General features: G+C 41.5%; 20 non-coding genes across 20 annotated transcripts; 8 read left to right on the top strand and 12 right to left on the bottom strand.

Annotated features, from left to right (window-relative positions):
* The first annotated feature begins 539 nt into the window (after window positions 1-539).
* Window positions 540-612, top strand: trnak-cuu (transfer RNA lysine (anticodon CUU)). Its single transcript has one exon. It is a non-coding gene; the product is annotated as a tRNA-Lys (tRNA).
* An 89-nt stretch (window positions 613-701) lies between these two features.
* On the bottom strand, window positions 702-775 carry trnan-guu (transfer RNA asparagine (anticodon GUU)). Its single transcript has one exon. It is a non-coding gene; the product is annotated as a tRNA-Asn (tRNA).
* Window positions 776-1,929: 1,154 nt separating this feature from the next.
* On the top strand, window positions 1,930-2,002 carry trnak-cuu (transfer RNA lysine (anticodon CUU)). The gene has a single exon. It is a non-coding gene; the product is annotated as a tRNA-Lys (tRNA).
* Window positions 2,003-3,319: 1,317 nt separating this feature from the next.
* Window positions 3,320-3,392, top strand: trnak-cuu (transfer RNA lysine (anticodon CUU)). Its single transcript has one exon. It is a non-coding gene; the product is annotated as a tRNA-Lys (tRNA).
* Window positions 3,393-3,481: 89 nt separating this feature from the next.
* Window positions 3,482-3,555, bottom strand: trnan-guu (transfer RNA asparagine (anticodon GUU)). The gene has a single exon. It is a non-coding gene; the product is annotated as a tRNA-Asn (tRNA).
* A 1,154-nt stretch (window positions 3,556-4,709) lies between these two features.
* On the top strand, window positions 4,710-4,782 carry trnak-cuu (transfer RNA lysine (anticodon CUU)). Its single transcript has one exon. It is a non-coding gene; the product is annotated as a tRNA-Lys (tRNA).
* Window positions 4,783-6,099: 1,317 nt separating this feature from the next.
* On the top strand, window positions 6,100-6,172 carry trnak-cuu (transfer RNA lysine (anticodon CUU)). The gene has a single exon. It is a non-coding gene; the product is annotated as a tRNA-Lys (tRNA).
* Window positions 6,173-7,489: 1,317 nt separating this feature from the next.
* Window positions 7,490-7,562, top strand: trnak-cuu (transfer RNA lysine (anticodon CUU)). The gene has a single exon. It is a non-coding gene; the product is annotated as a tRNA-Lys (tRNA).
* Window positions 7,563-7,651: 89 nt separating this feature from the next.
* On the bottom strand, window positions 7,652-7,725 carry trnan-guu (transfer RNA asparagine (anticodon GUU)). The gene has a single exon. It is a non-coding gene; the product is annotated as a tRNA-Asn (tRNA).
* A 1,154-nt stretch (window positions 7,726-8,879) lies between these two features.
* trnak-cuu (transfer RNA lysine (anticodon CUU)) lies at window positions 8,880-8,952 on the top strand. Its single transcript has one exon. It is a non-coding gene; the product is annotated as a tRNA-Lys (tRNA).
* An 89-nt stretch (window positions 8,953-9,041) lies between these two features.
* Window positions 9,042-9,115, bottom strand: trnan-guu (transfer RNA asparagine (anticodon GUU)). The gene has a single exon. It is a non-coding gene; the product is annotated as a tRNA-Asn (tRNA).
* Window positions 9,116-10,431: 1,316 nt separating this feature from the next.
* trnan-guu (transfer RNA asparagine (anticodon GUU)) lies at window positions 10,432-10,505 on the bottom strand. Its single transcript has one exon. It is a non-coding gene; the product is annotated as a tRNA-Asn (tRNA).
* Window positions 10,506-11,659: 1,154 nt separating this feature from the next.
* Window positions 11,660-11,732, top strand: trnak-cuu (transfer RNA lysine (anticodon CUU)). Its single transcript has one exon. It is a non-coding gene; the product is annotated as a tRNA-Lys (tRNA).
* Window positions 11,733-11,821: 89 nt separating this feature from the next.
* Window positions 11,822-11,895, bottom strand: trnan-guu (transfer RNA asparagine (anticodon GUU)). Its single transcript has one exon. It is a non-coding gene; the product is annotated as a tRNA-Asn (tRNA).
* A 1,316-nt stretch (window positions 11,896-13,211) lies between these two features.
* On the bottom strand, window positions 13,212-13,285 carry trnan-guu (transfer RNA asparagine (anticodon GUU)). The gene has a single exon. It is a non-coding gene; the product is annotated as a tRNA-Asn (tRNA).
* Window positions 13,286-14,601: 1,316 nt separating this feature from the next.
* trnan-guu (transfer RNA asparagine (anticodon GUU)) lies at window positions 14,602-14,675 on the bottom strand. Its single transcript has one exon. It is a non-coding gene; the product is annotated as a tRNA-Asn (tRNA).
* A 1,316-nt stretch (window positions 14,676-15,991) lies between these two features.
* Window positions 15,992-16,065, bottom strand: trnan-guu (transfer RNA asparagine (anticodon GUU)). The gene has a single exon. It is a non-coding gene; the product is annotated as a tRNA-Asn (tRNA).
* Window positions 16,066-17,381: 1,316 nt separating this feature from the next.
* On the bottom strand, window positions 17,382-17,455 carry trnan-guu (transfer RNA asparagine (anticodon GUU)). Its single transcript has one exon. It is a non-coding gene; the product is annotated as a tRNA-Asn (tRNA).
* Window positions 17,456-18,771: 1,316 nt separating this feature from the next.
* Window positions 18,772-18,845, bottom strand: trnan-guu (transfer RNA asparagine (anticodon GUU)). The gene has a single exon. It is a non-coding gene; the product is annotated as a tRNA-Asn (tRNA).
* Window positions 18,846-20,161: 1,316 nt separating this feature from the next.
* On the bottom strand, window positions 20,162-20,235 carry trnan-guu (transfer RNA asparagine (anticodon GUU)). The gene has a single exon. It is a non-coding gene; the product is annotated as a tRNA-Asn (tRNA).
* Between the last annotated feature and the right edge of the window lie 661 nt (window positions 20,236-20,896).

Consider the following 20,896-nt stretch of genomic DNA (forward strand, 5'->3'; position numbering starts at 1 on the left):
ATCCCCAATGTTTTCTGGAACAGAATAGGCTATGCCTTTCGGATGAGAATAAAAAAAGACTTCAAGAACCAAAAAAGAAGTTAAGCTGCCTTCAGCTGATGTACTCAGACTAAAGGGAAACACTTTAAATCCCAAGGTGAAATGCACATGCTCAAAATTTTATCAGGACAGAGTACATGTTTTACTTTGATATTAAGAGCGATCACTAGATTGTCTTCCAGTAAATTAATGTTTTCTTCCGCTACAAAACGTTTTTTCAACAACTATAAAGAGGCTATGCAACGAAACTGAGCTGAGATGTCAAGTGCCTTTAATGGTACATTTTTGACCCCACTTCAAATGCTGCTGTTACCTGACCAGTTCGATTGTTAGTTTGCCAGATTCTCAATCTCTGGGATGTGAGATCATGCACCAGGTTTAGTGAATGTTTAAGGGTGAAGGTCTTTAGTTTCTGCACAAATTCCACAAACATAGCTCAGGTCCTGCTCAACATGTCAACATGTGGCGACAGCAAGTGCCTTTGGGGTCCTACAAAAATCGCCCGGCTAGCTCAGTCGGTAGAGCATGAGACTCTTAATCTCAGGGTCGTGGGTTCGAGCCCCACGTTGGGCGAGAGGCTGATTTGTTTGAGTGAAATGTTGAAATTTAGTTAATCTGTTTGCACAAAATACGTCTAAAAAAGAAGAGAAAGGAACATACATCGTCCCTGGGTGGGCTCGAACCACCATCCTTTCGGTTAACAGCCGAACGCGCTAACCGATTGCGCCACAGAGACCAGATGCTGCTGTGCTTACATAGTTCTTCCTCAAAAGAAAAACCCAACAAGCACATTCCTCCTGTTTGCTGGCTTTTGATGAAATGAGCCAATGCATAAAGGATGCAACATCAATGTCACTCACACTTTTCTGCTAGCTTGTCTAAAATTCGCCCTTCCTTCAATTTCTCACTTGTCAAGACCTGCAGGTCTTCAAACAAAAGGTCAGTTTGTAGACCCTTTTCCTGTCAAAGTTTTGATCCTTTTGTCCACCAGTCATCGGAATGTGTATGATTTTCACCAGTTTACACAGTGTAGCTCCCTTGCCTTCAGTTGCAGGGTTATGTCCTCTTAGATAAGACGCTTTTGAAATTATTTGTGAAAATGCACCCAAAACCTATTCAAAACAGATTTGATGGAAGCACTGCAGGAGCTGCTCCAAGACGCATTTTGTCCAGAAAATGTGCTATCATGAATGCATCCATATCACCAACACACATTTACAAACCAAACCATAGGCAATAAAATACATGAGTAAACTGATTTGTGGACCTTTGTGGCACTTGGTACTGCTGAGATCAGGATCATTACAGAGTTCAGCATTTATTTTCCCAACTAGGTCATTGATACATTGGAATCCCCAATGTTTTCTGGAACAGAATAGGCTATGCCTTTCGGATGAGAATAAAAAAAGACTTCAAGAACCAAAAAAGAAGTTAAGCTGCCTTCAGCTGATGTACTCAGACTAAAGGGAAACACTTTAAATCCCAAGGTGAAATGCACATGCTCAAAATTTTATCAGGACAGAGTACATGTTTTACTTTGATATTAAGAGCGATCACTAGATTGTCTTCCAGTAAATTAATGTTTTCTTCCGCTACAAAACGTTTTTTCAACAACTATAAAGAGGCTATGCAACGAAACTGAGCTGAGATGTCAAGTGCCTTTAATGGTACATTTTTGACCCCACTTCAAATGCTGCTGTTACCTGACCAGTTCGATTGTTAGTTTGCCAGATTCTCAATCTCTGGGATGTGAGATCATGCACCAGGTTTAGTGAATGTTTAAGGGTGAAGGTCTTTAGTTTCTGCACAAATTCCACAAACATAGCTCAGGTCCTGCTCAACATGTCAACATGTGGCGACAGCAAGTGCCTTTGGGGTCCTACAAAAATCGCCCGGCTAGCTCAGTCGGTAGAGCATGAGACTCTTAATCTCAGGGTCGTGGGTTCGAGCCCCACGTTGGGCGAGAGGCTGATTTGTTTGAGTGAAATGTTGAAATTTAGTTAATCTGTTTGCACAAAATACGTCTAAAAAAGAAGAGAAAGGAACATACTTCGTCCCTGAGTGGGCTCGAACCACCATCCTTTCGGTTAACAGCCGAACGCGCTAACCGATTGCGCCACAGAGACCAGATGCTGCTGTGCTTACATAGTTCTTCCTCAAAAGAAAAACCCAACAAGCACATTCCTCCTGTTTGCTGGCTTTTGATGAAATGAGCCAATGCATAAAGGATGCAACATCAATGTCACTCACACTTTTCTGCTAGCTTGTCTAAAATTCGCCCTTCCTTCAATTTCTCACTTGTCAAGACCTGCAGGTCTTCAAACAAAAGGTCAGTTTGTAGACCCTTTTCCTGTCAAAGTTTTGATCCTTTTGTCCACCAGTCATCGGAATGTGTATGATTTTCACCAGTTTACACAGTGTAGCTCCCTTGCCTTCAGTTGCAGGGTTATGTCCTCTTAGATAAGACGCTTTTGAAATTATTTGTGAAAATGCACCCAAAACCTATTCAAAACAGATTTGATGGAAGCACTGCAGGAGCTGCTCCAAGACGCATTTTGTCCAGAAAATGTGCTATCATGAATGCATCCATATCACCAACACACATTTACAAACCAAACCATAGGCAATAAAATACATGAGTAAACTGATTTGTGGACCTTTGTGGCACTTGGTACTGCTGTGATCAGGATCATTACAGAGTTCAGCAATTATTTTCCCAACTAGGTCATTGATACATTGGAATCCCCAATGTTTTCTGGAACAGAATAGGCTATGCCTTTCGGATGAGAATAAAAAAAGACTTCAAGAACCAAAAAAGAAGTTAAGCTGCCTTCAGCTGATGTACTCAGACTAAAGGGAAACACTTTAAATCCCAAGGTGAAATGCACATGCTCAAAATTTTATCAGGACAGAGTACATGTTTTACTTTGATATTAAGAGCGATCACTAGATTGTCTTCCAGTAAATTAATGTTTTCTTCCGCTACAAAACGTTTTTTCAACAACTATAAAGAGGCTATGCAACGAAACTGAGCTGAGATGTCAAGTGCCTTTAATGGTACATTTTTGACCCCACTTCAAATGCTGCTGTTACCTGACCAGTTCGATTGTTAGTTTGCCAGATTCTCAATCTCTGGGATGTGAGATCATGCACCAGGTTTAGTGAATGTTTAAGGGTGAAGGTCTTTAGTTTCTGCACAAATTCCACAAACATAGCTCAGGTCCTGCTCAACATGTCAACATGTGGCGACAGCAAGTGCCTTTGGGGTCCTACAAAAATCGCCCGGCTAGCTCAGTCGGTAGAGCATGAGACTCTTAATCTCAGGGTCGTGGGTTCGAGCCCCACGTTGGGCGAGAGGCTGATATGTTTGAGTGAAATGTTGAAATTTAGTTAATCTGTTTGCACAAAATACGTCTAAAAAAGAAGAGAAAGGAACATACATTGTCCCTGGGTGGGCTCGAACCACCATCCTTTCGGTTAACAGCCGAACGCGCTAACCAATTGCGCCACAGAGACCAGATGCTGCTGTGCTTACATAGTTCTTCCTCAAAAGAAAAACCCAACAAGCACATTCCTCCTGTTTGCTGGCTTTTGATGAAATGAGCCAATGCATAAAGGATGCAACATCAATGTCACTCACACTTTTCTGCTAGCTTGTCTAAAATTCGCCCTTCCTTCAATTTCTCACTTGTCAAGACCTGCAGGTCTTCAAACAAAAGGTCAGTTTGTAGACCCTTTTCCTGTCAAAGTTTTGATCCTTTTGTCCACCAGTCATCGGAATGTGTATGATTTTCACCAGTTTACACAGTGTAGCTCCCTTGCCTTCAGTTGCAGGGTTATGTCCTCTTAGATAAGACGCTTTTGAAATTATTTGTGAAAATGCACCCAAAACCTATTCAAAACAGATTTGATGGAAGCACTGCAGGAGCTGCTCCAAGACGCATTTTGTCCAGAAAATGTGCTATCATGAATGCATCCATATCACCAACACACATTTACAAACCAAACCATAGGCAATAAAATACATGAGTAAACTGATTTGTGGACCTTTGTGGCACTTGGTACTGCTGTGATCAGGATCATTACAGAGTTCAGCAATTATTTTCCCAACTAGGTCATTGATACATTGGAATCCCCAATGTTTTCTGGAACAGAATAGGCTATGCCTTTCGGATGAGAATAAAAAAAGACTTCAAGAACCAAAAAAGAAGTTAAGCTGCCTTCAGCTGATGTACTCAGACTAAAGGGAAACACTTTAAATCCCAAGGTGAAATGCACATGCTCAAAATTTTATCAGGACAGAGTACATGTTTTACTTTGATATTAAGAGCGATCACTAGATTGTCTTCCAGTAAATTAATGTTTTCTTCCGCTACAAAACGTTTTTTCAACAACTATAAAGAGGCTATGCAACGAAACTGAGCTGAGATGTCAAGTGCCTTTAATGGTAAATTTTTGACCCCACTTCAAATGCTGCTGTTACCTGACCAGTTCGATTGTTAGTTTGCCAGATTCTCAATCTCTGGGATGTGAGATCATGCACCAGGTTTAGTGCATGTTTAAGGGTGAAGGTCTTTAGTTTCTGCACAAATTCCACAAACATAGCTCAGGTCCTGCTCAACATGTCAACATGTGGCGACAGCAAGTGCCTTTGGGGTCCTACAAAAATCGCCCGGCTAGCTCAGTCGGTAGAGCATGAGACTCTTAATCTCAGGGTCGTGGGTTCGAGCCCCACGTTGGGCGAGAGGCTGATTTGTTTGAGTGAAATGTTGAAATTTAGTTAATCTGTTTGCACAAAATACGTCTAAAAAAGAAGAGAAAGGAACATACATCGTCCCTGAGTGGGCTCGAACCACCATCCTTTCGGTTAACAGCCGAACGCGCTAACCGATTGCACCACAGAGACCAGATGCTGCTGTGCTTACATAGTTCTTCCTCAAAAGAAAAACCCAACAAGCACATTCCTCCTGTTTGCTGGCTTTTGATGAAATGAGCCAATGCATAAAGGATGCAACATCAATGTCACTCACACTTTTCTGCTAGCTTGTCTAAAATTCGCCCTTCCTTCAGTTTCTCACTTGTCAAGACCTGCAGGTCTTCAAACAAAAGGTCAGTTTGTAGACCCTTTTCCTGTCAAAGTTTTGATCCTTTTGTCCACCAGTCATCGGAATGTGTATGATTTTCACCAGTTTACACAGTGTAGCTCCCTTGCCTTCAGTTGCAGGGTTATGTCCTCTTAGATAAGACGCTTTTGAAATTATTTGTGAAAATACACCCAAAACCTATTCAAAACAGATTTGATGGAAGCACTGCAGGAGCTGCTCCAAGACGCATTTTGTCCAGAAAATGTGCTATCATGAATGCATCCATATCACCAACACACATTTACAAACCAAACCATAGGCAATAAAATACATGAGTAAACTGATTTGTGGACCTTTGTGGCACTTGGTACTGCTGAGATCAGGATCATTACAGAGTTCAGCAATTATTTTCCCAACTAGGTCATTGATACATTGGAATCCCCAATGTTTTCTGGAACAGAATAGGCTATGCCTTTCGGATGAGAATAAAAAAAGACTTCAAGAACCAAAAAAGAAGTTAAGCTGCCTTCAGCTGATGTACTCAGACTAAAGGGAAACACTTTAAATCCCAAGGTGAAATGCACATGCTCAAAATTTTATCAGGACACAGTACATGTTTTACTTTGATATTAAGAGCGATCACTGGATTGTCTTCCAGTAAATTAATGTTTTCTTCCGCTACAAAACGTTTTTTCAACAACTATAAAGAGGCTATGCAACGAAACTGAGCTGGGATGTCAAGTGCCTTTAATGGTACCTTTTTGACCCCACTTCAAATGCTGCTGTTACCTGACCAGTTCGATTGTTAGTTTGCCAGATTCTCAATCTCTGGGATGTGAGATCATGCACCAGGTTTAGTGAATGTTTAAGGGTGAAGGTCTTTAATTTCTGCACAAATTCCACAAACATAGCTCAGGTCCTGCTCAACATGTCAACATGTGGCGACAGCAAGTGCCTTTGGGGTCCTACAAAAATCGCCCGGCTAGCTCAGTCGGTAGAGCATGAGACTCTTAATCTCAGGGTCGTGGGTTCGAGCCCCACGTTGGGTGAGAGGCTGATTTGTTTGAGTGAAATGTTGAAATTTAGTTAATCTGTTTGCACAAAATACGTCTAAAAAAGAAGAGAAAGGAACATACATCGTCCCTGAGTGGGCTCGAACCACCATCCTTTCGGTTAACAGCCGAACGCGCTAACCGATTGCGCCACAGAGACCAGATGCTGCTGTGCTTACATAGTTCTTCCTCAAAAGAAAAACCCAACAAGCACATTCCTCCTGTTTGCTGGCTTTTGATGAAATGAGCCAATGCATAAAGGATGCAACATCAATGTCACTCACACTTTTCTGCTAGCTTGTCTAAAATTCGCCCTTCCTTCAATTTCTCACTTGTCAAGACCTGCAGGTCTTCAAACAAAAGGTCAGTTTGTAGACCCTTTTCCTGTCAAAGTTTTGATCCTTTTGTCCACCAGTCATCGGAATGTGTATGATTTTCACCAGTTTACACAGTGTAGCTCCCTTGCTTTCAGTTGCAGGGTTATGTCCTCTTAGATAAGACGCTTTTGAAATTATTTGTGAAAATGCACCCAAAACCTATTCAAAACAGATTTGATGGAAGCACTGCAGGAGCTGCTCCAAGACGCATTTTGTCCAGAAAATGTGCTATCATGAATGCATCCATATCACCAACACACATTTACAAACCAAACCATAGGCAATAAAATACATGAGTAAACTGATTTGTGGACCTTTGTGGCACTTGGTACTGCTGAGATCAGGATCATTACAGAGTTCAGCAATTATTTTCCCAACTAGGTCATTGATACATTGGAATCCCCAATGTTTTCTGGAACAGAATAGGCTATGCCTTTCGGATGAGAATAAAAAAAGACTTCAAGAACCAAAAAAGAAGTTAAGCTGCCTTCAGCTGATGTACTCAGACTAAAGGGAAACACTTTAAATCCCAAGGTGAAATGCACATGCTCAAAATTTTATCAGGACAGAGTACATGTTTTACTTTGATATTAAGAGCGATCACTAGATTGTCTTCCAGTAAATTAATGTTTTCTTCCGCTACAAAACGTTTTTTCAACAACTATAAAGAGGCTATGCAACGAAACTGAGCTGAGATGTCAAGTGCCTTTAATGGTACATTTTTGACCCCACTTCAAATGCTGCTGTTACCTGACCAGTTCGATTGTTAGTTTGCCAGATTCTCAATCTCTGGGATGTGAGATCATGCACCAGGTTTAGTGAATGTTTAAGGGTGAAGGTCTTTAGTTTCTGCACAAATTCCACAAACATAGCTCAGGTCCTGCTCAACATGTCAACATGTGGCGACAGCAAGTGCCTTTGGGGTTCTACAAAAATCGCCCAGCTAGCTCAGTCGGTAGAGCATGAGACTCTTAATCTCAGGGTCGTGGGTTCGAGCCCCACGTTGGGCGAGAGGCTGATTTGTTTGAGTGAAATGTTGAAATTTAGTTAATCTGTTTGCACAAAATACGTCTAAAAAAGAAGAGAAAGGAACGTACATCGTCCCCGGGTGGGCTCGAACCACCATCCTTTCGGTTAACAGCCGAACGCGCTAACCGATTGCGCCACAGAGACCAGATGCTGCTGTGCTTACATAGTTCTTCCTCAAAAGAAAAACCCAACAAGCACATTCCTCCTGTTTGCTGGCTTTTGATGAAATGAGCCAATGCATAAAGGATGCAACATCAATGTCACTCACACTTTTCTGCTAGCTTGTCTAAAATTCGCCCTTCCTTCAGTTTCTCACTTGTCAAGACCTGCAGGTCTTCAAACAAAAGGTCAGTTTGTAGACCCTTTTCCTGTCAAAGCTTTGATCCTTTTGTCCACCAGTCATCGGAATGTGTATGATTTTCACCAGTTTACACAGTGTAGCTCCCTTGCCTTCAGTTGCAGGGTTATGTCCTCTTAGATAAGACGCTTTTGAAATTATTTGTGAAAATGCACCCAAAACCTATTCAAAACAGATTTGATGGAAGCACTGCAGGAGCTGCTCCAAGACGCATTTTGTCCAGAAAATGTGCTATCATGAATGCATCCATATCACCAACACACATTTACAAACCAAACCATAGGCAATAAAATACATGAGTAAACTGATTTGTGGACCTTTGTGGCACTTGGTACTGCTGAGATCAGGATCATAACAGAGTTCAGCAATTATTTTCCCAACTAGGTCATTGATACATTGGAATCCCCAATGTTTTCTGGAACAGAATAGGCTATGCCTTTCGGATGAGAATAAAAAAAGACTTCAAGAACCAAAAAAGAAGTTAAGCTGCCTTCAGCTGATGTACTCAGACTAAAGGGAAACACTTTAAATCCCAAGGTGAAATGCACATGCTCAAAATTTTATCAGGACAGAGTACATGTTTTACTTTGATATTAAGAGCGATCACTAGATTGTCTTCCAGTAAATTAATGTTTTCTTCCGCTACAAAACGTTTTTTCAACAACTATAAAGAGGCTATGCAACGAAACTGAGCTGAGATGTCAAGTGCCTTTAATGGTACATTTTTGACCCCACTTCAAATGCTGCTGTTACCTGACCAGTTCGATTGTTAGTTTGCCAGATTCTCAATCTCTGGGATGTGAGATCATGCACCAGGTTTAGTGAATGTTTAAGGGTGAAGGTCTTTAGTTTCTGCACAAATTCCACAAACATAGCTCAGGTCCTGCTCAACATGTCAACATGTGGCGACAGCAAGTGCCTTTGGGGTTCTACAAAAATCGCCCAGCTAGCTCAGTCGGTAGAGCATGAGACTCTTAATCTCAGGGTCGTGGGTTCGAGCCCCACGTTGGGCGAGAGGCTGATTTGTTTGAGTGAAATGTTGAAATTTAGTTAATCTGTTTGCACAAAATACGTCTAAAAAAGAAGAGAAAGGAACATACATCGTCCCTGGGTGGGCTCGAACCACCATCCTTTCGGTTAACAGCCGAACGCGCTAACCGATTGCGCCACAGAGACCAGATGCTGCTGTGCTTACATAGTTCTTCCTCAAAAGAAAAACCCAACAAGCACATTCCTCCTGTTTGCTGGCTTTTGATGAAATGAGCCAATGCATAAAGGATGCAACATCAATGTCACTCACACTTTTCTGCTAGCTTGTCTAAAATTCGCCCTTCCTTCAATTTCTCACTTGTCAAGACCTGCAGGTCTTCAAACAAAAGGTCAGTTTGTAGACCCTTTTCCTGTCAAAGTTTTGATCCTTTTGTCCACCAGTCATCGGAATGTGTATGATTTTCACCAGTTTACACAGTGTAGCTCCCTTGCCTTCAGTTGCAGGGTTATGTCCTCTTAGATAAGACGCTTTTGAAATTATTTGTGAAAATACACCCAAAACCTATTCAAAACAGATTTGATGGAAGCACTGCAGGAGCTGCTCCAAGACGCATTTTGTCCAGAAAATGTGCTATCATGAATGCATCCATATCACCAACACACATTTACAAACCAAACCATAGGCAATAAAATACATGAGTAAACTGATTTGTGGACCTTTGTGGCACTTGGTACTGCTGAGATCAGGATCATTACAGAGTTCAGCAATTATTTTCCCAACTAGGTCATTGATACATTGGAATCCCCAATGTTTTCTGGAACAGAATAGGCTATGCCTTTCGGATGAGAATAAAAAAAGACTTCAAGAACCAAAAAAGAAGTTAAGCTGCCTTCAGCTGATGTACTCAGACTAAAGGGAAACACTTTAAATCCCAAGGTGAAATGCACATGCTCAAAATTTTATCAGGACAGAGTACATGTTTTACTTTGATATTAAGAGCGATCACTGGATTGTCTTCCAGTAAATTAATGTTTTCTTCCGCTACAAAACGTTTTTTCAACAACTATAAAGAGGCTATGCAACGAAACTGAGCTGGGATGTCAAGTGCCTTTAATGGTACCTTTTTGACCCCACTTCAAATGCTGCTGTTACCTGACCAGTTCGATTGTTAGTTTGCCAGATTCTCAATCTCTGGGATGTGAGATCATGCACCAGGTTTAGTGAATGTTTAAGGGTGAAGGTCTTTAATTTCTGCACAAATTCCACAAACATAGCTCAGGTCCTGCTCAACATGTCAACATGTGGTGACAGCAAGTGCCTTTGGGGTCCTACAAAAATCGCCCGGCTAGCTCAGTCGGTAGAGCATGACACTCTTAATCTCAGGGTCGTGGGTTGGAGCCCCACGTTGGGCGAGAGGCTGATTTGTTTGAGTGAAATGTTGAAATTTAGTTAATCTGTTTGCACAAAATACGTCTAAAAAAGAAGAGAAAGGAACATACATCGTCCCTGGGTGGGCTCGAACCACCATCCTTTCGGTTAACAGCCGAACGCGCTAACCAATTGCGCCACAGAGACCAGATGCTGCTGTGCTTACATAGTTCTTCCTCAAAAGAAAAACCCAACAAGCACATTCCTCCTGTTTGCTGGCTTTTGATGAAATGAGCCAATGCATAAAGGATGCAACATCAATGTCACTCACACTTTTCTGCTAGCTTGTCTAAAATTCGCCCTTCCTTCAGTTTCTCACTTGTCAAGACCTGCAGGTCTTCAAACAAAAGGTCAGTTTGTAGACCCTTTTCCTGTCAAAGTTTTGATCCTTTTGTCCACCAGTCATCGGAATGTGTATGATTTTCACCAGTTTACACAGTGTAGCTCCCTTGCCTTCAGTTGCAGGGTTATGTCCTCTTAGATAAGACGCTTTTGAAATTATTTGTGAAAATACACCCAAAACCTATTCAAAACAGATTTGATGGAAGCACTGCAGGAGCTGCTCCAAGACGCATTTTGTCCAGAAAATGTGCTATCATGAATGCATCCATATCACCAACACACATTTACAAACCAAACCATAGGCAATAAAATACATGAGTAAACTGATTTGTGGACCTTTGTGGCACTTGGTACTGCTGAGATCAGGATCATTACAGAGTTCAGCAATTATTTTCCCAACTAGGTCATTGATACATTGGAATCCCCAATGTTTTCTGGAACAGAATAGGCTATGCCTTTCGGATGAGAATAAAAAAAGACTTCAAGAACCAAAAAAGAAGTTAAGCTGCCTTCAGCTGATGTACTCAGACTAAAGGGAAACACTTTAAATCCCAAGGTGAAATGCACATGCTCAAAATTTTATCAGGACACAGTACATGTTTTACTTTGATATTAAGAGCGATCACTGGATTGTCTTCCAGTAAATTAATGTTTTCTTCCGCTACAAAACGTTTTTTCAACAACTATAAAGAGGCTATGCAACGAAACTGAGCTGAGATGTCAAGTGCCTTTAATGGTACATTTTTGACCCCACTTCAAATGCTGCTGTTACCTGACCAGTTCGATTGTTAGTTTGCCAGATTCTCAATCTCTGGGATGTGAGATCATGCACCAGGTTTAGTGAATGTTTAAGGGTGAAGGTCTTTAGTTTCTGCACAAATTCCACAAACATAGCTCAGGTCCTGCTCAACATGTCAACATGTGGCGACAGCAAGTGCCTTTGGGGTTCTACAAAAATCGCCCAGCTAGCTCAGTCGGTAGAGCATGAGACTCTTAATCTCAGGGTCGTGGGTTCGAGCCCCACGTTGGGCGAGAGGCTGATTTGTTTGAGTGAAATGTTGAAATTTAGTTAATCTGTTTGCACAAAATACGTCTAAAAAAGAAGAGAAAGGAACATACATCGTCCCTGGGTGGGCTCGAACCACCATCCTTTCGGTTAACAGCCGAACGCGCTAACCGATTGCGCCACAGAGACCAGATGCTGCTGTGCTTACATAGTTCTTCCTCAAAAGAAAAACCCAACAAGCACATTCCTCCTGTTTGCTGGCTTTTGATGAAATGAGCCAATGCATAAAGGATGCAACATCAATGTCACTCACACTTTTCTGCTAGCTTGTCTAAAATTCGCCCTTCCTTCAGTTTCTCACTTGTCAAGACCTGCAGGTCTTCAAACAAAAGGTCAGTTTGTAGACCCTTTTCCTGTCAAAGTTTTGATCCTTTTGTCCACCAGTCATCGGAATGTGTATGATTTTCACCAGTTTACACAGTGTAGCTCCCTTGCCTTCAGTTGCAGGGTTATGTCCTCTTAGATAAGACGCTTTTGAAATTATTTGTGAAAATACACCCAAAACCTATTCAAAACAGATTTGATGGAAGCACTGCAGGAGCTGCTCCAAGACGCATTTTGTCCAGAAAATGTGCTATCATGAATGCATCCATATCACCAACACACATTTACAAACCAAACCATAGGCAATAAAATACATGAGTAAACTGATTTGTGGACCTTTGTGGCACTTGGTACTGCTGAGATCAGGATCATTACAGAGTTCAGCAATTATTTTCCCAACTAGGTCATTGATACATTGGAATCCCCAATGTTTTCTGGAACAGAATAGGCTATGCCTTTCGGATGAGAATAAAAAAAGACTTCAAGAACCAAAAAAGAAGTTAAGCTGCCTTCAGCTGATGTACTCAGACTAAAGGGAAACACTTTAAATCCCAAGGTGAAATGCACATGCTCAAAATTTTATCAGGACAGAGTACATGTTTTACTTTGATATTAAGAGCGATCACTGGATTGTCTTCCAGTAAATTAATGTTTTCTTCCGCTACAAAACGTTTTTTCAACAACTATAAAGAGGCTATGCAACGAAACTGAGCTGGGATGTCAAGTGCCTTTAATGGTACCTTTTTGACCCCACTTCAAATGCTGCTGTTACCTGACCAGTTCGATTGTTAGTTTGCCAGATTCTCAATCTCTGGGATGTGAGATCATGCACCAGGTTTAGTGAATGTTTAAGGGTGAAGGTCTTTAATTTCTGCACAAATTCCACAAACATAGCTCAGGTCCTGCTCAACATGTCAACATGTGGTGACAGCAAGTGCCTTTGGGGTCCTACAAAAATCGCCCGGCTAGCTCAGTCGGTAGAGCATGACACTCTTAATCTCAGGGTCGTGGGTTGGAGCCCCACGTTGGGCGAGAGGCTGATTTGTTTGAGTGAAATGTTGAAATTTAGTTAATCTATTTGCACAAAATACGTCTAAAAAAGAAGAGAAAGGAACATACATCGTCCCTGGGTGGGCTCGAACCACCATCCTTTCGGTTAACAGCCGAACGCGCTAACCAATTGCGCCACAGAGACCAGATGCTGCTGTGCTTACATAGTTCTTCCTCAAAAGAAAAACCCAACAAGCACATTCCTCCTGTTTGCTGGCTTTTGATGAAATGAGCCAATGCATAAAGGATGCAACATCAATGTCACTCACACTTTTCTGCTAGCTTGTCTAAAATTCGCCCTTCCTTCAATTTCTCACTTGTCAAGGCCTGCAGGTCTTCAAACAAAAGGTCAGTTTGTAGACCCTTTTCCTGTCAAAGTTTTGATCCTTTTGTCCACCAGTCATCGGAATGTGTATGATTTTCACCAGTTTACACAGTGTAGCTCCCTTGCCTTCAGTTGCAGGGTTATGTCCTCTTAGATAAGACGCTTTTGAAATTATTTGTGAAAATACACCCAAAACCTATTCAAAACAGATTTGATGGAAGCACTGCAGGAGCTGCTCCAAGACGCATTTTGTCCAGAAAATGTGCTATCATGAATGCATCCATATCACCAACACACATTTACAAACCAAACCATAGGCAATAAAATACATGAGTAAACTGATTTGTGGACCTTTGTGGCACTTGGTACTGCTGAGATCAGGATCATTACAGAGTTCAGCAATTATTTTCCCAACTAGGTCATTGATACATTGGAATCCCCAATGTTTTCTGGAACAGAATAGGCTATGCCTTTCGGATGAGAATAAAAAAAGACTTCAAGAACCAAAAAAGAAGTTAAGCTGCCTTCAGCTGATGTACTCAGACTAAAGGGAAACACTTTAAATCCCAAGGTGAAATGCACATGCTCAAAATTTTATCAGGACAGAGTACATGTTTTACTTTGATATTAAGAGCGATCACTGGATTGTCTTCCAGTAAATTAATGTTTTCTTCCGCTACAAAACGTTTTTTCAACAACTATAAAGAGGCTATGCAACGAAACTGAGCTGGGATGTCAAGTGCCTTTAATGGTACCTTTTTGACCCCACTTCAAATGCTGCTGTTACCTGACCAGTTCGATTGTTAGTTTGCCAGATTCTCAATCTCTGGGATGTGAGATCATGCACCAGGTTTAGTGAATGTTTAAGGGTGAAGGTCTTTAATTTCTGCACAAATTCCACAAACATAGCTCAGGTCCTGCTCAACATGTCAACATGTGGTGACAGCAAGTGCCTTTGGGGTCCTACAAAAATCGCCCGGCTAGCTCAGTCGGTAGAGCATGACACTCTTAATCTCAGGGTCGTGGGTTGGAGCCCCACGTTGGGCGAGAGGCTGATTTGTTTGAGTGAAATGTTGAAATTTAGTTAATCTGTTTGCACAAAATACGTCTAAAAAAGAAGAGAAAGGAACATACATCGTCCCTGGGTGGGCTCGAACCACCATCCTTTCGGTTAACAGCCGAACGCGCTAACCAATTGCGCCACAGAGACCAGATGCTGCTGTGCTTACATAGTTCTTCCTCAAAAGAAAAACCCAACAAGCACATTCCTCCTGTTTGCTGGCTTTTGATGAAATGAGCCAATGCATAAAGGATGCAACATCAATGTCACTCACACTTTTCTGCTAGCTTGTCTAAAATTCGCCCTTCCTTCAGTTTCTCACTTGTCAAGACCTGCAGGTCTTCAAACAAAAGGTCAGTTTGTAGACCCTTTTCCTGTCAAAGTTTTGATCCTTTTGTCCACCAGTCATCGGAATGTGTATGATTTTCACCAGTTTACACAGTGTAGCTCCCTTGCCTTCAGTTGCAGGGTTATGTCCTCTTAGATAAGACGCTTTTGAAATTATTTGTGAAAATACACCCAAAACCTATTCAAAACAGATTTGATGGAAGCACTGCAGGAGCTGCTCCAAGACGCATTTTGTCCAGAAAATGTGCTATCATGAATGCATCCATATCACCAACACACATTTACAAACCAAACCATAGGCAATAAAATACATGAGTAAACTGATTTGTGGACCTTTGTGGCACTTGGTACTGCTGAGATCAGGATCATTACAGAGTTCAGCAATTATTTTCCCAACTAGGTCATTGATACATTGGAATCCCCAATGTTTTCTGGAACAGAATAGGCTATGCCTTTCGGATGAGAATAAAAAAAGACTTCAAGAACCAAAAAAGAAGTTAAGCTGCCTTCAGCTGATGTACTCAGACTAAAGGGAAACACTTTAAATCCCAAGGTGAAATGCACATGGTCAAAATTTTATCAGGACAGAGTACATGTTTTACTTTGATATTAAGAGCGATCACTAGATTGTCTTCCAGTAAATTAATGTTTTCTTCCGCTACAAAACGTTTTTTCAACAACTATAAAGAGGCTATGCAACGAAACTGAGCTGAGATGTCAAGTGCCTTTAATGGTACATTTTTGACCCCACTTCAAATGCTGCTGTTACCTGACCAGTTCGATTGTTAGTTTGCCAGATTCTCAATCTCTGGGATGTGAGATCATGCACCAGGTTTAGTGAATGTTTAAGGGTGAAGGTCTTTAGTTTCTGCACAAATTCCACAAACATAGCTCAGGTCCTGCTCAACATGTCAACATGTGGCGACAGCAAGTGCCTTTGGGGTCCTACAAAAATCTCCCAGCTAGCTCAGTCGGTAGAGCATGAGACTCTTAATCTCAGGGTCGTGGGTTCGAGCCCCACGTTGGGCGAGAGGCTGATTTGTTTGAGTGAAATGTTGAAATTTAGTTAATCTGTTTGCACAAAATACGTCTAAAAAAGAAGAGAAAGGAACATACATCGTCCCTGGGTGGGCTCGAACCACCATCCTTTCGGTTAACAGCCGAACGCGCTAACCAATTGCGCCACAGAGACCAGATGCTGCTGTGCTTACATAGTTCTTCCTCAAAAGAAAAACCCAACAAGCACATTCCTCCTGTTTGCTGGCTTTTGATGAAATGAGCCAATGCATAAAGGATGCAACATCAATGTCACTCACACTTTTCTGCTAGCTTGTCTAAAATTCGCCCTTCCTTCAGTTTCTCACTTGTCAAGACCTGCAGGTCTTCAAACAAAAGGTCAGTTTGTAGACCCTTTTCCTGTCAAAGTTTTGATCCTTTTGTCCACCAGTCATCGGAATGTGTATGATTTTCACCAGTTTACACAGTGTAGCTCCCTTGCCTTCAGTTGCAGGGTTATGTCCTCTTAGATAAGACGCTTTTGAAATTATTTGTGAAAATACACCCAAAACCTATTCAAAACAGATTTGATGGAAGCACTGCAGGAGCTGCTCCAAGACGCATTTTGTCCAGAAAATGTGCTATCATGAATGCATCCATATCACCAACACACATTTACAAACCAAACCATAGGCAATAAAATACATGAGTAAACTGATTTGTGGACCTTTGTGGCACTTGGTACTGCTGAGATCAGGATCATTACAGAGTTCAGCAATTATTTTCCCAACTAGGTCATTGATACATTGGAATCCCCAATGTTTTCTGGAACAGAATAGGCTATGCCTTTCGGATGAGAATAAAAAAAGACTTCAAGAACCAAAAAAGAAGTTAAGCTGCCTTCAGCTGATGTACTCAGACTAAAGGGAAACACTTTAAATCCCAAGGTGAAATGCACATGCTCAAAATTTTATCAGGACACAGTACATGTTTTACTTTGATATTAAGAGCGATCACTGGATTGTCTTCCAGTAAATTAATGTTTTCTTCCGCTACAAAACGTTTTTTCAACAACTATAAAGAGGCTATGCAACGAAACTGAGCTGGGATGTCAAGTGCCTTTAATGGTACCTTTTTGACCCCACTTCAAATGCTGCTGTTACCTGACCAGTTCGATTGTTAGTTTGCCAGATTCTCAATCTCTGGGATGTGAGATCATGCACCAGGTTTAGTGAATGTTTAAGGGTGAAGGTCTTTAATTTCTGCACAAATTCCACAAACATAGCTCAGGTCCTGCTCAACATGTCAACATGTGGTGACAGCAAGTGCCTTTGGGGTCCTACAAAAATCGCCCGGCTAGCTCAGTCGGTAGAGCATGACACTCTTAATCTCAGGGTCGTGGGTTGGAGCCCCACGTTGGGCGAGAGGCTGATTTGTTTGAGTGAAATGTTGAAATGTAGTTAATCTGTTTGCACAAAATACGTCTAAAAAAGAAGAGAAAGGAACATACATCGTCCCTGGGTGGGCTCGAACCACCATCCTTTCGGTTAACAGCCGAACGCGCTAACCAATTGCGCCACAGAGACCAGATGCTGCTGTGCTTACATAGTTCTTCCTCAAAAGAAAAACCCAACAAGCACATTCCTCCTGTTTGCTGGCTTTTGATGAAATGAGCCAATGCATAAAGGATGCAACATCAATGTCACTCACACTTTTCTGCTAGCTTGTCTAAAATTCGCCCTTCCTTCAATTTCTCACTTGTCAAGACCTGCAGGTCTTCAAACAAAAGGTCAGTTTGTAGACCCTTTTCCTGTCAAAGTTTTGATCCTTTTGTCCACCAGTCATCGGAATGTGTATGATTTTCACCAGTTTACACAGTGTAGCTCCCTTGCCTTCAGTTGCAGGGTTATGTCCTCTTAGATAAGACGCTTTTGAAATTATTTGTGAAAATGCACCCAAAACCTATTCAAAACAGATTTGATGGAAGCACTGCAGGAGCTGCTCCAAGACGCATTTTGTCCAGAAAATGTCCTATCATGAATGCATCCATATCACCAACACACATTTACAAACCAAACCATAGGCAATAAAATACATGAGTAAACTGATTTGTGGACCTTTGTGGCACTTGGTACTGCTGAGATCAGGATCATTACAGAGTTCAGCAATTATTTTCCCAACTAGGTCATTGATACATTGGAATCCCCAATGTTTTCTGGAACAGAATAGGCTATGCCTTTCGGATGAGAATAAAAAAAGACTTCAAGAACCAAAAAAGAAGTTAAGCTGCCTTCAGCTGATGTACTCAGACTAAAGGGAAACACTTTAAATCCCAAGGTGAAATGCACATGCTCAAAATTTTATCAGGACAGAGTACATGTTTTACTTTGATATTAAGAGCGATCACTGGATTGTCTTCCAGTAAATTAATGTTTTCTTCCGCTACAAAACGTTTTTTCAACAACTATAAAGAGGCTATGCAACGAAACTGAGCTGGGATGTCAAGTGCCTTTAATGGTACCTTTTTGACCCCACTTCAAATGCTGCTGTTACCTGACCAGTTCGATTGTTAGTTTGCCAGATTCTCAATCTCTGGGATGTGAGATCATGCACCAGGTTTAGTGAATGTTTAAGGGTGAAGGTCTTTAATTTCTGCACAAATTCCACAAACATAGCTCAGGTCCTGCTCAACATGTCAACATGTGGTGACAGCAAGTGCCTTTGGGGTCCTACAAAAATCGCCCGGCTAGCTCAGTCGGTAGAGCATGACACTCTTAATCTCAGGGTCGTGGGTTGGAGCCCCACGTTGGGCGAGAGGCTGATTTGTTTGAGTGAAATGTTGAAATGTAGTTAATCTGTTTGCACAAAATACGTCTAAAAAAGAAGAGAAAGGAACATACATCGTCCCTGGGTGGGCTCGAACCACCATCCTTTCGGTTAACAGCCGAACGCGCTAACCAATTGCGCCACAGAGACCAGATGCTGCTGTGCTTACATAGTTCTTCCTCAAAAGAAAAACCCAACAAGCACATTCCTCCTGTTTGCTGGCTTTTGATGAAATGAGCCAATGCATAAAGGATGCAACATCAATGTCACTCACACTTTTCTGCTAGCTTGTCTAAAATTCGCCCTTCCTTCAGTTTCTCACTTGTCAAGACCTGCAGGTCTTCAAACAAAAGGTCAGTTTGTAGACCCTTTTCCTGTCAAAGTTTTGATCCTTTTGTCCACCAGTCATCGGAATGTGTATGATTTTCACCAGTTTACACAGTGTAGCTCCCTTGCCTTCAGTTGCAGGGTTATGTCCTCTTAGATAAGACGCTTTTGAAATTATTTGTGAAAATACACCCAAAACCTATTCAAAACAGATTTGATGGAAGCACTGCAGGAGCTGCTCCAAGACGCATTTTGTCCAGAAAATGTGCTATCATGAATGCATCCATATCACCAACACACATTTACAAACCAAACCATAGGCAATAAAATACATGAGTAAACTGATTTGTGGACCTTTGTGGCACTTGGTACTGCTGAGATCAGGATCATTACAGAGTTCAGCAATTATTTTCCCAACTAGGTCATTGATACATTGGAATCCCCAATGTTTTCTGGAACAGAATAGGCTATGCCTTTCGGATGAGAATAAAAAAAGACTTCAAGAACCAAAAAAGAAGTTAAGCTGCCTTCAGCTGATGTACTCAGACTAAAGGGAAACACTTTAAATCCCAAGGTGAAATGCACATGGTCAAAATTTTATCAGGACAGAGTACATGTTTTACTTTGATATTAAGAGCGATCACTAGATTGTCTTCCAGTAAATTAATGTTTTCTTCCGCTACAAAACGTTTTTTCAACAACTATAAAGAGGCTATGCAACGAAACTGAGCTGAGATGTCAAGTGCCTTTAATGGTACATTTTTGACCCCACTTCAAATGCTGCTGTTACCTGACCAGTTCGATTGTTAGTTTGCCAGATTCTCAATCTCTGGGATGTGAGATCATGCACCAGGTTTAGTGAATGTTTAAGGGTGAAGGTCTTTAGTTTCTGCACAAATTCCACAAACATAGCTCAGGTCCTGCTCAACATGTCAACATGTGGCGACAGCAAGTGCCTTTGGGGTCCTACAAAAATCTCCCAGCTAGCTCAGTCGGTAGAGCATGAGACTCTTAATCTCAGGGTCGTGGGTTCGAGCCCCACGTTGGGCGAGAGGCTGATTTGTTTGAGTGAAATGTTGAAATTTAGTTAATCTGTTTGCACAAAATACGTCTAAAAAAGAAGAGAAAGGAACATACATCGTCCCTGGGTGGGCTCGAACCACCATCCTTTCGGTTAACAGCCGAACGCGCTAACCAATTGCGCCACAGAGACCAGATGCTGATGTGCTTACATAGTTCTTCCTCAAAAGAAAAACCCAACAAGCACATTCCTCCTGTTTGCTGGCTTTTGATGAAATGAGCCAATGCATAAAGGATGCAACATCAATGTCACTCACACTTTTCTGCTAGCTTGTCTAAAATTCGCCCTTCCTTCAGTTTCTCACTTGTCAAGACCTGCAGGTCTTCAAACAAAAGGTCAGTTTGTAGACCCTTTTCCTGTCAAAGTTTTGATCCTTTTGTCCACCAGTCATCGGAATGTGTATGATTTTCACCAGTTTACACAGTGTAGCTCCCTTGCCTTCAGTTGCAGGGTTATGTCCTCTTAGATAAGACGCTTTTGAAATTATTTGTGAAAATACACCCAAAACCTATTCAAAACAGATTTGATGGAAGCACTGCAGGAGCTGCTCCAAGACGCATTTTGTCCAGAAAATGTGCTATCATGAATGCATCCATATCACCAACACACATTTACAAACCAAACCATAGGCAATAAAATACATGAGTAAACTGATTTGTGGACCTTTGTGGCACTTGGTACTGCTGAGATCAGGATCATTACAGAGTTCAGCAATTATTTTCCCAACTAGGTCATTGATACATTGGAATCCCCAATGTTTTCTGGAACAGAATAGGCTATGCCTTTCGGATGA

The sequence above is a fragment of the Brachyhypopomus gauderio genome, chromosome 1, assembly GCF_052324685.1.
Source record: "Brachyhypopomus gauderio isolate BG-103 chromosome 1, BGAUD_0.2, whole genome shotgun sequence".
Lineage (NCBI taxonomy): Eukaryota > Metazoa > Chordata > Actinopteri > Gymnotiformes > Hypopomidae > Brachyhypopomus > Brachyhypopomus gauderio.